This window comes from Zootermopsis nevadensis, unplaced genomic scaffold (assembly GCF_977971745.1).
Source record: "Zootermopsis nevadensis isolate Lab colony 2312 unplaced genomic scaffold, Znev_1.0 Znev_ptg000002l, whole genome shotgun sequence".
Classification (NCBI taxonomy): domain Eukaryota; kingdom Metazoa; phylum Arthropoda; class Insecta; order Blattodea; family Termopsidae; genus Zootermopsis; species Zootermopsis nevadensis.
In genome coordinates, this window is record NW_028259134.1 from 4,263,468 (window position 1) to 4,276,770 (window position 13,303).

The window sequence follows — 13,303 nt, forward strand, 5'->3', positions numbered from 1 at the left end:
AATAATAAATATATGAACAAGGTATCTGCAATACAAAGGACTGGCACAAAGTATTAGCAACGTTATGTTTGTGACACAGACTAGTTTATACAAACACGACAAAGGAACGGAAACTGTAATTAATTAAGCGAGCTCAAGTAACGATACGGATGCTTTTAGAAGGGATTTACGAGACAGACGAATACAGCGTCTGCAGAAGATATGAAATTATTGGAATATTACCTTGTGAAGGAGAAATCGATATTAGGAGAAATAAATATTTGGAGATCATGTTGCAACTGAGTACGTACAATCGTTTGCTAAACGAAAGGCAGATATTTCAACTTACTAGGGTCACTGGATGGAAGATCTGAAAATTACTTTAATATGGCTGTCTTCTGGGTTGTAGCACCGTGTAGTCTGGTAGAAGTTTACCAAAGTTTCGGAGGTCCTTGCTGCCTCTATCTTCATAGCAACGAGACTCATCGCAGCAAGGATTCTGGTAAATTCCTGCCAGACTACACGTCGCTACAACCCAGACCAGAGCCCACCTTCGGACTCACTGCCGTGAGAATCTCAAAACCTGCAGAAGGTAACGTGTCGGGTGATGTCACTGTACGTAAACATCGGAAGAAAACGGATGACCGAAAATGTCATTAGAGAGAGAGAGAGAGAGAGAGAGAGAGAGAGAGAGAATTTAATCTCTTTTTTTCACTTCTGAGAAACAGAATTATATAAAATTGAGGGATCATGATTATTGTATGTTGTGCTGTGTTTCTGCCCAATGTAGTGCATTTATTGTAACGCTAAAATCTCTTGAGATATATATTAGGCAATGTTTGTACATGCCATTCCATCAGACCTAGTTAATTTTCTTTGAACTTCGAACACGAGCCCATTTTCTAAGTGAATGTTAAATATTACCCCCTTTGAGGCCAATTTTCTTCAACATGTGGCAACCGATAAGGACCAAACTGTACTTCTCTTGAGTTAAAAATCACTTTATGTCATTATTCTTTTCGTAATTTAAATTTTGTGATTTGAACAGACAGAGATTCCTCTTCAATGAACACTTTATTGCGTGTAAAACAATCGGAATCTGAGAAATATTTCCTTACTTATCTGTTTTAGTTCTAAGATTAGAGAGGTGAGTCTAACGGTGGAATTCTATCACCCTTTCGTCTTTTGGGCGAATTTTATTCACATGACAAAGGCCGAATTACTTCGGGTTTAACTTTTTGCAGGGGCCAGTGAGTCATCGGATGTAGGCCTAGAGGGTTGGTATCGCTTATTTATTTTTTCCTATTGTGGATATATGCGACGGCGAAAGTGTCTAGGTACCCGTTTCACTGCATCAGATTCAGGTATCTGACGCTCGCCGTGCAGCTGTGATAGGGGTAAGAATCCTCACTCCTCTCCAACAGCCGGACGTGCTGTAGTTGGCAGAACCGTTAATAAAAAAGAAAAATCATAAAATATTTTACTGGGCAGTTCATATGACGGGAATTCGAAATGAGGAACACTTGTTCTCCAAGTTGATGATGGTAGGTGGGGACAGTTTTATCTAAGCCCCTCTGACAGATATCTGTCATTAATTTTTTAACGAAACGCTGACCGTCTGCTGACTGTTCTCTCGTCTGTATTGTCGACATAAATTCTCAGATAATTTACACGATTGTACAGCATGTTTAAAATGATCAGGAACATAAGAATTGGCTATATTTAATGTACCAGAGCAGTTAAAACAGTCAAGTAACTTACATAAATGCAGACAAACATTTCCAGTTTTGTTCACATGTGTTTAGTATGCGCGCCATGATTAATCTCTAATCGATGTTAACATTCCTCGCACGTGCGCTGTTGTATTACTTCAATTATTTTAGTAATCCGCATTTGAGACCCGTTGTCATAGCTCTGGTATGGATTTTCACGATGATGGTCTGTAGACGCAGTCCTTGATGAAACTGCAGATTAGGAAAATCAAGACTTAACAGGTCTGGGGATCTTGGTGGTCAGACTAACAGTCCCCCGTGCCCTGTAAAACTTTCCGGCAGCTGAATATCGAGAAGCGCTCTCGCGTCCAACTGAAATCGCGGTGACGCCGAATGGTGGAGGAGTAAAGGACCAGGAAGGTTTTCCCTGAAATGGGGCCACAGCAGAAGCGTCTCAAGGCATGTAAAACTGGTAACCGTAGCCACGCCATTTTAGATTAAGGACGGCGGCAGCGCTGCATCGGTCAACAAGTGAACTACTTCATGCAACCATGAAAATTAAATTATTTCTCTACGTATACGAAGTTATTTAAGTTTTTATAACTCAACTGGTTCATTAAATATAGCTAGTTATAATCATCTTATTTATTCTGAATCACGTTGTATTTTTAATTCATAAACGGATACCTGAAAGATACTTTGATTACCGGCCATTACAGCGTTATTAATAATAATCTGCCGTTACATAGCAATATTACATTTTTAAACTACGTGGAGAAGAATCTTTAAGAAGTTAATAATCGCTTAGCTTGTAAAGAAATTCCTAGTCTTTATGCATATGGAGTGTCGCGCTGTATGGAGCAGAGACTTGGACACTCAGGAAGAAGGAACAGAAATACCTGGAGAGTTTTGAAATGTGGTGTTGGAGAAGAATAGAGAAGATCAGGTGGACGGATCGAGTGACCAACGAAGAAGTATTGAGGAGAGTCAACGAGCAAAGAAACATTCTGCAGGCGATTACACGAAGGAAAGCTAACTGGCTGGGACATATTATGAGAAGGAATGGATTAATGAGTGATATCATCGAAGGCCAGGTTGAAGGAAAGCGAGGACTAGGAAGAAGATTGATACAGCTAACCGACGACCTTAAACAAGGAAAGAAGATGACGTTCCAGGAATTAAAACCAGAAGCCGAGAATAGGGACAACTGGAGAGCTCTTTTTGGGCAGAGCAATGGACCTGTCGTAAGACAGAACACTGAATAATAATAATAATGCAATCTTAATGTAAAATAGAAATGCTCTTTTTATGACCACAATCTCATATCGACAAACCGTATTTATTTATTATTCTTTATCTATGCCTGAAGTTAACGAGTTCTCTTTTTTCAACTAAAATGTTCTGGTTAGCTTCTTAACTTCTTTTATTTTCACCATAAGCCCATACCTCACCCTTGTCATGCAGTTTATTCCAGTCTCCCTTCTCAGTTTTAAACGTTCTTTTCAGCGCCCTGTTCTCAGACACGTTCGACATCTGACCTCTTAGAGTAAAATACCAAATACAAAACATAGAATAAAATTAATAATTGTTACGCTTGAATTTACAAAACCAGTTCTCGTGATTAGTAACAACATTCGAAAGGAGTTATAATTTCATGCTGGTCTGTGCTGTTGGAAATTTAATTGAATTTTTGAAACTAAAACAACCGCCAATTAGTCACCAGTAATCGATTCTCAGAGCTCATGACACACGCTTCAGCGTTTAGAGTTTCAGCGTCATCATTTGGATGTGTGCGACGTATAATATAAGTCAGTCACATGTTACTATAGCAAAGTGTTTTTTATCCTGTTGTGCCCTACAACTTAATATTAAAATTTATTTGTGTGTGTTGGATTAATGTGGCTCAGGACATGGTCCAAAATCTCAATTTCTTAAAGCGTCGTGGGATTTTTGGTGTTCTAGGGGGTTAAAAAATTCATGCAGCCCAAATTTGAATATGACGTTTGTTATAAACAACATACTTGATTATAATTTGTATCAAAAGGTAGAAATTACTCTATATATTTAAAGTGTCCCCAGACCCTGTTTGCAGACGTAACAAACCATTTCAGTGTACTCACTCAATCACTATCGCACTGCATGTTGCAGGAAATTCTTTTAAAAGTTGATTGTATACTCGACTTGTAAAAGAATAACACACTTCTTTATGTAACCCAAAGGTTCATCACCATGTTTACAAAAGCCTGCCACAAAACTCAATCCTGAGCCAGCTCCATCCATTTGGGTCCATAGATTCCTGTCTCCTTAAGGTCTGTCATAATGTTATCCTCCCATCTACGTCTAGGTCTTCCCAGCGGTCTCTTTCCTTCAGGCCTCCGAACCAATAACTTGTACACCCCTCTCCCGCCCACTAATATTCCTCGATTCCACCCGAACAATATCAGGTTATGATTACAGGCCGTGAAGCTCTTCAATATACAATTTTCTCCATTACCCGTCTTCATCCCTTTTAGGTATAAATATCCTCCTCAACACTCTGTTATCAAAGACCCTCAATCTATGTTCATCCTTCAAAGTGAGAGACCAAGTTTTGCACCAATACAGCACAACTGGCAAAATTACACTTTTGTTTATTTTAATCTCAAGATTTTTTGATATAAAGCGGGAGGACAAAAGATTTTGAACTAAATGATATCAAGTATTCCCTGAATTTAATCTGATCCTCGTTTCGTCATGAATTTGAATTTTGTCACATTTTCTAACTATTCATTAGCTGTCCTTATATTCTGGTTCTGTCCTAAATTCTGATGCCGAGAAATAATCATATACGTAGTCTTTTCTGCATTTATTCCTAGACCAACATTGATACTAGCCCTTAAGAGTATTGTTTTTGCTTTTATATTATCTATATTATCGCCCAACAGATTAATATCATCAGAATATATCAGCAGCTGATGTGTTCCATTAAATTCCAAACTGCCCCAATTGTCTCGGGTTTTCCTGACGGCATATTTTAAGGAAGAATTTAAGAGCAGTGGAAATAGAACATCTCCCTGTTTCAGGCCATTCGGAACAGGAAATATATCGGACAGATGTTTACCTAAACAAATTTTGCTAGAGTTTGAAATTAAACATGTTTTAATTAGCCTATCTTCTTAGGTATACCAGATTCAAGCAAAATATTGTAAAGAGCTTCTCTTTTAGACGTTTCGTAACAAAATTAGTTTTTACGGTGAGGGGGTTCTTAGCCCCACGCTAAATTCCCGAGCTGGAGGACCACCCCTTGTAGGCTATCCGCGACTACTTATTCAACATATTCGCAACTGCTTTCCGTAACTTGAGGCCTTCTACGCCATCCGCGGCGCGCCGTAGTAACAAGCAACCCGCATAACAGTGTCCTTACTTTGTTATTTAAATAGGTACGCACGTGATTGGAAAGTTTTCAAATTGACGCATTTAGCCAGTAGTCGGAACATTCATAACAACTGCTACAAGCATCACTGTAACAGGAAACTTTGCTCTCTGGATTAACCAATTGTTATTCGCCATGCAAAGACGTACTCTAATCGTGGAAAAATAACATATGTAATAAATATATATATTTAATTCTAGGCCTGTGTTTAAAATAATACTAGCGGAGTTAAAAAGCATTTGAAACATCATTATACTTTTACCTATTTCTCAATGTTGTTTTTTCATGTAAATATATTTTAAAAAGGGGTATTAAATATGTTACGTATAAAATTAATAATATTACTCCTTGAGACGAAGTAACGATTAAGTTGTATTCCTCTTAAAAGTTATACTCTAAAATGACGGGCGAAATTACTGTCTGACATCGAAATATAAATATTTCTATCTTCCTTGTAAAACAGATGTGTTTAAAAAATCTTTATACGGTGTAGTTATTTTGTAGTGTTCTGTCTGACGACAGGTCCATATATCATGAACAGCATCCTTCCAAACTCTTCAGGTTGTCAGGGACCTGCTCATACATATATACATTCTTGGCAGAGATGATCAGAAGTGGTTTGCCATTGCCTTCTTCTGTGTGTGAGTGGAGTAATTGTTGGGATGCCACGGAGAAACCGGGGAAGCCCCCGGAGGAAAACTCCGTGTTGCCTAGACCGCGGCCTTGTCCAACACAAGTTATAAATTTGAGCACCACCGGGAATTGAACCCGGGACCCCAGGACCGTGGACGGTGTAGTAGCATAATACAATTTAAAATATGATAGATACTTATAAAAATGGTTGGAAAGTTGAGTTGTATTTATTGAAAAGTTATTCATCCTATTCAAACACTGTAACAAGACGTACGTTCTTTTCATGTTGATAACATAACCTCATTCATCTTGGTAATGTCTCTTTTAAGAAGCTCTTCACTTCGCACTTCTTACATACTTGAGAAGTGTTTTGCTTTATTGTAATACTGGGTAGGTGACTTAACATTTATGTCAGTTGCTTAAGTAGTAATCAGTTTTTTTTCTAGGGTAAATCTTCCATTTTGTCATAGGCTGTACGCAATAGATACTGATAATTCGCCGTAAGTCAGCGAATTTGGCACTTGAGTCAGCTGTAATAGTATTATTTTCTAAGAACGTTACTTTCATGTAAGAATCTGTTCATTTCCTTAACTAACTAGATGGCTTACCGAACCCGAAGGTTCATCACCGAATTAACCAAAGCCCTCCACCGGACCCTGTCCTGGGCCAACAAAATCCAGTCTCCTTCAACTCCTATCTCCCATAGATCCCGCCAGACATTCCCATCTAAGTCTAGGTCTCCCCAGCGGTCTCTTCCCTTCAGGTTTCCCAACCAGTACCCGGTGCACACCTCTTGTCCCATCCATGCGCGCTACATGTCCCGCCCATCTCACTCTTCTCGACTTAATCACCCTCACAATACTGGGGGAGCAGTACAGATTTTTAAGCTCATCATTATGCAGTTTTCTCCACGCCCCATCGTCTTCCCTCTTAGGCCCAAATATCCTCCTCAATACCCCGTTCTCAAACACCTGCAATCTGTGTTCCTCCCTCTGAGTGAGAGACCATGTTTCGCACCCATACAAAACAACAGGCAAGATTATTGTTTTGTATACTTTAATTTTCAGGTTGTTCATTTCCTTAAGATTATTTAAACCCAGAGGACTTTGAGAATGCATTCCCTCTATCACACACTCTCGCTCCTACAACTATGTTCGATAAAGGCAGAATGTGCGGAATGCCAATTGTAGTTTCCAAGCTCTGTGATGTTGATATGTCAGTATCTCATAGCGGCAAGATCTGTGAAGATGTATTACCGTCATATTTTGATAAAAATATGCAACAGCAACAAGATGAACAGGGACAGTTATCATAATCCTAAATTCCAATAATTCTGAGACACGATAACGTTGAAGCTGAGTCAGAATACTCCGATAACAAAAGAAGACGTTGAAATGTAACAAAGAAAATCACAGAGATGTTCCACGTTTATGGTAGTAGATTGTTCGTAACGATATGGCGAAAATATCTCATGTATCTCCTTCCGTCTCCCTCTGTTTCTGACATTCTAGAAGTGAAAAAAACTGTTCACCAAAAGAAATATCCGGTCATTTTTTCCGATGGAAACACGACCAGTGAAAATGTATGTACCAGCAACTGTTTCCGTTGCTTAAAAAACTATTGTTATTCTTTTATATATATATATATATATATATATATATATATATATAAGAAGATTATACGTATAATGTTTGTGTGCGTATATATATGTATAATATTTGTTTAATTTCTTGGGAACCATTTAATACGGAAACATAAACGATAAGTCTCAGGCCTGATTGGTTGCGAGGAAACCGTTTTTAGTGCATGAAGCGATCACGTTACGACGCCGCGTGGTGGCATATAATAGAACATCGGTTAATTGGGATGTGTAGAATGTTCGTTATAACAAAAAAAAAGTTTAATTCTTTCAGTGTATTTCACAGGAAATTGGGATAACTTTTTATTTACTTTGAACACAGAAAGTTTTAAGTACCTATTCATGACTTTATCGTAATAAGGAAGGAAAATTATCATTTAGATTCGTCTGTAGATTGTTTTGAATGTCCCGGACGAAGAGTTGACCTTTAAATTTATGCTTATATCTTATCGTATACTTTGAAAAATGTGAGAAGAATTTGTGGTTAGAAATTGGAAGTGGCTGTCGACTTGCAACCGTGAATGACATAAGGCATTCCATACGTTCATATACTTCACGTGATTTGTCTTCCTACGTCTGATTTATGGCATGTTGAACCATTCCTGGAATGGCTTACGCTTCTGTGTAGCTCAGCCAGGGACATTCCAATAATTTGATAACAATGTAAAACATCTTTGGAATTGCCACTCAGATAGACAACAGAGTCAGAGCAGACCATAACAGCAAAAGTGTTTAATATTCTGAGTGAACACTAGGCGTCTGGGTGTAGTGGTTAGCACGCCTCGTCGCCAGATATCCTGACTCGATTTGTCCCCTCCGAGAATTAGAATATTTATTTAAAGGTGTTATATATTCCATTAGTCACGTGGTCTCGTCTTTTGTCGCTCTGTGAAGAGACATTTCTGGAAACTTCTGGTATTTCGCCATGTCAGAGGTAAAGTAGTTACTGTGTAGGGTTGTCCATATTTGCCTAAGTGGCTCATAAATAGTAGTATAGAGCTTCCGTAACATGAAGCTTACAATTAAAATGTGAACAATTGTTAAATATATTAAGTTAAAGACGAATTATGACCTGAAAATAATAGTGCTCTCTTCTTATTTTACTTAAAAAAAATTTCACCGTCACTAATGACGTAAAAATCTGAGGTAATGCTAAAACATATTTTTATCTACAAGTCAGTGTAGAACATGTATTTTAACATATAGTAGACAATTCATTAACTTTTGATCCGATAAATAACTGAATTAGCAGTGGAAAAAAGAAACAACTTTCAAAACGTATGTTCATGTATGTCGGTAAAATTCGTGGGGGAAAAATAAATAAGTAAATAAATGAATGAATAAATAAATAAATATATATATATATAAGATATTGTAGATGCGTCATGTTGTGATTTATATAGTATTAAAAATATATTAAAATTAGCCGTCAATCACAATAAAATATTATTAAAAGATTAAAATATCATTTTACGTACCCTATCGAGTACTCGATTTACATGTGGAACATACACGACATGTTTCAGCTATATATAGCTATCATCAGGTGTTATGTATTAAAACTTTTCACTGAAGACTAAAAATCATTAAAAATCAGTAAAAAATCAGTAATTCAGTGAAAAGTTTTAATACATAACACCTGATGATGGCTATATATAGCCGAAACATGTCGTGTATGTTCCACATGTAAATCGAGTACTCGATAGGGAACGTAAAATGATATTTTAATCTTTTAATAATATTATATTGTGATTGACGGCTAATTTTAATATATTTTTAATACTATATATATATATATATATATATATATATATATATATATATATATATATACGTACACGAATGTGTGCGCGTAGTTATGATAGAGGATACCAAAAATGCACGCGGACGGACAAGAGAAAACTGAGTCCTTTTTCAAAAAAGCATTTTAAGACCAGTGGATACTAGACAGAGACGTGAATTAACTGGCATTCTCTGTCAGAGTCCACTAGAAGGAAAGTAGTGAAAGAGACAAGTGTCTGTCCCTGCAGGAATATAAAGTGAGCGAGGTTGAAGGTTGAAGGTAAAAGTCAGGAGCGAGTCGGGTCCACAGAGGGAGTGAAGGATGGAAAATGTAACTGAACTGTACGGCTGTGTCAAGGTGAGTCCTGAGTCCTTACTTCAGTTAACCTTGAAGTGTGAGAACAACGCAGCCCAGACGGGAAATAAATTGCAGAGGGCCACAGTTTTTCTTGGGAATTTTGCTTTTTCTATGCTGTGGAATGATGTTAACTTTCATTTTACAATTCCACGTAGACGAATACTTCCTTCGGAAGGTGATAGTTATCACATGGCCAAGGAATTCCCCGCCGAATGTTCATTGCCGTGTTCCAAAGTGCAAGCTACTTTGCCTTGTCCTGAGCAGCTGAATCCAGTTCAAAACCTCACATCTAATCCTTTAATATTCATCCTTCTATGTCTATTTCCTACAAACAAAATGCTTTGTTCACTGTAGTATCTTGGATATCGTACGGTGTCCACCTATTTCGGAAGAACTTACCTCGTTTTTGAAGGTCGGAGGATGGGATTTGAGGTTCTGACGGCGGTGAGTCTGAAGATGGTTGTCTTGTGAGTTGTTGCGCTTTGTAGCCTGGTAGAAATTTACCAATGTTTCAGAGGTCCTTATTGCCTCCATCATCAGGGTCCCAAATGGATATTAGCGTGTTTACTGGTATTCAAACGTAGTGAATCCCAAGAGACCGGCATAGAATTATTATAACTTATCATTATCTAGCGGTTAGAAGGCTGGCCTTCTAATCCTGGGGTCTCGGGTTCGATTCCCGGCGGTGCCCGAATTTATAACTTGTGTTGGGCAAGGCCGTGGTCTAGGCAACACGAAGTTTTCCTCCGGAGGCTTCCCCGGTTTCTCCGTGGCATCCTAACAATTACTCCATTCACACACAGAAGAAGGCAATGGCAAACCACTTCTGGATCATCTGCCAAGAACGTATATGAACAGGTCCCAGTCCGAGAAAAGGATGGAAGGATCCTGTTCATATGGACCTGTCCTCAGACAGAACACTACAAATAAAAAAAATCATTAAATAGTAATAAAACGAAAGGATGTGCTGTCATGAATCTATTATTCTGTAATGTGACATACTTTTGGTTCCGTGTTGAAACACCTTCTGTTTACATGCAACTTATTTTTCACAAATACACGTAACAACTTCAAAACAACGAAACAATTAAAATATAAGCCCGCCATTGGCGTGATACCAGATTTCATTCACGAAATGAAGTATATATTTTTAAATAAACATTAAGATTTTTAGGAAGAAATGTATTGTATCGAAACGTGCAATAAAGTGATAAGGTATAATTTACATACCTGATGATAACTTCCAGTCGAAACACGTAGTCGGACAAAGAAATGGACATTCATTTCTTGTTATTTATCGCCACAATTCACCAGTGTGACGTTTATTGTAAATATCAAGTAGATCGCTGGAAGCATTATGCTGTGTGTGCTAACTTAGCAGACTGACAGACTGACAGACAGGTGGACGGATTGAGAAAACTGAAGGGTCGATTACGGTTGCCCATCCTACGGAAAACCACGATCAAGTAGACATATCGAAAAATGAAAATACTTCTTGAAGGCGGAGACATGTTAGGTTAACGTAAATAAATTATATTATTATGAGATGATAATGTTGTGTCATATTGTGATGATTATAATTGTTTAATTTTTAACCGTCTAATGACAATAAAATATTTTATTAAATATTAAAATATTATTACTACAATTAACATTTAATATTTAAAATATATTAAAATATATATTAAAATGATGCTCTTCCTATCGAAATGTTCGATTTACAATTAGAGCATCATCTTTTTCACGACATGTCGTGAAAAGATAGAAAGAGCGTCATTTTAATATATATTTTTTAATATATTTTAAATACTTTAAATATTAAATGTTAATTGTAGTAATAATATTTTAATATTTTAATATTTAATAAAATATTTTATTGTGATTAGACGGTTAAAAATTAAACAATTATATTATTATGTTATATTTGGATGTTTCTTTGGTGTATGATGGAAGACAGCTGGTTTTTTTACAGAGGTTTTATAATATAATTTAATTAATAAAGTGTCGAAGCTTCTAGGGATTGTCAGTGGTCGGACGAGCGTAAACGCAAATATGATGCCCGGCTGGAACCCGCGCATAGCCATTGTTATAGCGATTAGTACATGGCGAAACGAGATGGTCATTTTCCGAGCACTGCACACGAAAGGACTTGTATTATTAATGTACATAATGAAAAACGTGAATATAGAATGCCCCAAAAGACATGCACAATGCTCATGTATGTGATGGTTGTGTGTATAAATTGTTTTAGGGACACTCTGCACACACCTAGTCGCGGATTTTGTTTCCTTTTATTTAGTGTTCTGTCTGACGACAGGTCCACATGAACAGGATCCTTCCATCCTTTTCTCGGACTGGGAACTGTTCATATACGTTCTTGGCAGATGATCCAGAAGTGGTTTGCCATTGCCTTCTTCTGTGTGTGAATGGAGTAATTTTTGGGATGCCACGGTGGAAAACTCCGTGTTGCCTAGACCACGGCCTTGCCCAACACAAGTTATAAATTCGGGCACCGCCGGGAATCGAACCCGCGACCCCAGGATTACAAGGCCAGCGTGATTTTACTTCTGCGTTTTCCTATGTCTGCTGATTCATTTCAGTATTATCATGGCGACCAACAATATCCTACATAACAACCACATATTAAAGCCTGTAACCCGCATGAAAACTTCTCCAATCTTATGAGGAAATGCGATTCAGATGATAAGCTAAGCTTCGAAGAATTCTGGCGTAAGTTTAACATCAAAATGGCGTTTTAAGTATACAGAACGATATGCAGGAACGCATAAATGTACGTTAACGTTAAATGTAGCTACAGCGTTTTAAGAAATGTTGAAATAAGATTGAACATCTTAACAATTTACGTCTTATTAACAGTCATTAAGACCGCCACGGTGGTCTAGCGGTCAGAACACTAGCCTTATAAGCCTGGGGTCCCGGGTTCAATTCCCGGTGGTGCTCAAATTTATAACTTGTGTTGGGCAAGGCCGTGGTCTAGGCATCACGGAGTTTTCCTCCGGGGGCTTCCCCGGTTTCTCCGTGTCATCCCAACAATTACTCCACTCACACACAGAAGAAGGCAATGGCAAACCACTTCTGATCATCTCTGCCAAGAATGTATATATGTATGAGCAGGTCCCTGACAACCTGATGAGGTTGGAAGGATCCTGTTCATAATATATGGACCTGTCGTCAGACAGAACACTACAAATAAATAAAATAACAGTCATTATAGATGTCCCAAAAAGATATATACTTAAGCTTAATATCTCGTATAATGATAATTATATATATGAATCCTTCTGTGACCTTTATATATACAACGTAAGTTCTGATAACACACGCAAATCCAGTTGTTGAGGAATGTGATAAATTACGATTTGAACTTCTTGAAGTTTTAATCACGATGGATGAAATCTAAATCCGCCATGAATCATTCTGTTAAAAACGCAACACAGTTACACATGTTTCAGCACGTTTTTGCAGACACAGGAAAAGTGTATGAGTGTCATGTTTTGAGGAAAGGTAAGAATTTGTTGAAAAGAATTTTAATGTGTGTAGTAGCATCTGATTATTTCATGTTCCGAATTGCCTTAAATAGCTGCTTTATCGTAACTGATTCTCAACTTTGTTGTACACAGATAGGAAGAGTAGAAACAGGGTTTGTAATTGGATACATTTCATCTTTTCTGGTATATAATTTATTGGTTGAAAACAAAGAACAAATTATATCGAAAACCATTAAATAATTTTGTAGATGAAGTATACGTACAGACAGACAAAAAGAT

At 37.4% G+C, this 13,303-nt stretch overlaps 1 protein-coding gene across 6 annotated transcripts in view; it reads left to right on the top strand.

The window, feature by feature from the left end:
- Positions 1-13,303, top strand: part of LOC110833858 (5-hydroxytryptamine receptor) — a 501,370-nt gene that overhangs the window by 140,192 nt on the left and 347,875 nt on the right. The gene's annotated exons all lie outside the window — the stretch shown is intronic.